Source organism: Spea bombifrons, chromosome 8, assembly GCF_027358695.1.
Source record: "Spea bombifrons isolate aSpeBom1 chromosome 8, aSpeBom1.2.pri, whole genome shotgun sequence".
Taxonomy (NCBI): domain Eukaryota; kingdom Metazoa; phylum Chordata; class Amphibia; order Anura; family Pelobatidae; genus Spea; species Spea bombifrons.
The window spans coordinates 26,091,718-26,094,047 of record NC_071094.1 but is presented as its reverse complement, the minus strand read 5'-3'; positions in this window follow the sequence as shown (position 1 = coordinate 26,094,047).

Genomic DNA, 2,330 nt, shown 5'->3' with positions numbered 1-2,330 from the left:
TGTGGTAAAGTACAAGTGTCCCTAACCTTTAATCCAACATCCCAAACATATTGTTATTGATCGAAGAACAAAAAGTACAAACTGTAGGTAGTTTTAAGGAATTCTGCGAATAGACGTCCAGGTCACTGGTCCATGCAGATCCTTGCATGGTGGTGGTTGTTTTGGTCCGTACAAATGTGGTTCTCTGTTCATTTTTAATGAATTTTTTAATTTTATTTTGGAAAATCTCAAAGATTAAATTAAGTTGTAATAATTTTTAATTATGACACAACTATCATAACATCTGGTATTCACAATATCTTCTTTCCACTCTGTGTAAGTAAATGGCTAAAAAAGGCAAGAGCCCTAAGTATGAAGACCCTACCAAGATCATCAAAAAATACATTGACAGCTTCTTATGTGCTTACTCAGTTGTACAAAGTTTTACTCAAAATGAAATAATAATTTCTCTTCCACTTTTGTTTGTATCAGCCTTCAAGCCCTTGAGCACTATCTGTACTACAGCTCCCACAAATCTCGGCCAGCATCTTTTACTATTTTTATAAGCAAACATACAGAACATCTTCAAAAAAATTGGAATGGTGCAATTATGAAACGCAGTAAAATTTTAATATAAAAATCAACAATAATGCATTTAGTTTTATTTAACTTCAGTTATGGGTAGCTTGCCAAGAACTTGTTATAAATAAAGAATAATGTGGCGTTTATCTGCTTTATAGATTATGCACATTTTTTGTCATGCTTTCCATTTTTAGTGCTGATGTTGCAAAATCCCAGATTTCAAAACACTGTTAGAAAGCCACAAAACTGCCATTTGTGCCCTGTTAACATCCTATAAAAATGTAGTACATTTTTTTTTATTGTGATATTAACCATTCAGGAGTCAGAAATACCTGGGGATTTCAGTAGCGTGTTCTAGAAAAATTTGTACTATATATATTGTATATTCCAGACAACCAATGTAATGTTCAGCCTGGAAAGTACAGCCCTGGATGTTCAGCATTATCAGCATACCTGGGAACTTCTTCACTCTGCCTACCCAGAGACTTCCCTTGCAGGAAGCGGCCAGGACTGCCCACTGATGTCTGTGGGCGGTCCCACTGATGTCAGCGGGAAACACCCCCATTTAAAGATAAAATGGGCGGGGAGTGGGGCGTGGAGGATTCGGGTCTTGACCCGGAGAACCAAAGAAGCGGTGCTTCACCTGGAGATCTCTGGGTCAAACCCGGAGAGTTCCCAGGTATCATTATCAGGGCTCCATAACTAGGCCGAGATCAGGGGATCCCTATATCAGTAAGAGGGGGTAGGGGTGGTTATTATTGGTTGTCAGGGATGGCCTGCTCTATATGACAGTTTGAGGATCTGGTTAGTCACCTGGAGGGGTGGCAGCCATAGGAGAGTACTTAACCTGGGTCCCCTCATGCATACCTGTCAGTCAGGTCAAATTTATAATGCCTTGTTGTTTAAACCACCCTCCCTTTGTGATTTAGGAGTTGTCACTGTCTGGTCTGGCGTAGGGTTCGGAGGGAATTTGACACTAGAGCAGGAAGTAACCACCACACGGAGGGCTATGCCAAGAGCAGTAGCTGAGGTGCCATAATGCACATGTCCTTACGGGGTCGGGCCCCTGAGAAGTTATGTCAGATTATGGCACCACCGTGCTAGGAGGATTGGGGCTGACGGTTTTCTCAGCCAATTCTCACGGATTATCAATAAATGTTTAGTTTGATATGAAATAAGTGTGTGTTGTATATGATCACTTATGATGGTATGTTTAACAATGTAGTGTGTTTAGAAATAAACTCCAACTTCGCGTGTGCCTTTACTGCGTTACACAGGGGGTTATTTATCCTTAGGTTCACCGGGTACTGGAGTCATGTATTAAAGACACAACCATACCCATATTTCCCAGAGATGAATGAGCAAATTAATATAAATACCCCACCAGTGCTTTTGTTGCTTTGTGCATGGGTGCTATACAAACTAGGGTGCAAGCAAAGCATAGGGGCTTAGACCCTTTACCTTGTGTTTCTCTAGGAACTAGCATGAAAGAAAAATGGGTACATTAGAGTATTAATTATACAATGAATCGAATTATCAGAAAAAAATTGACTGTTCATTAAAGGTTTCTAATCTGGCCCAATATATTCAACCAACAAAAGGCCTGATTTATTGTATGGGCCATATTTGCCTAGTAATGATGATTAATGTATCCAGTTAAAACCATAATGACAAATAAAAGTTATCTCATATTTTAATACCTACTCTCTCTAGCTCCACATTTACTATTTAGGACATACCAGTATATAACGGTCCCTTTCAAAGCCATA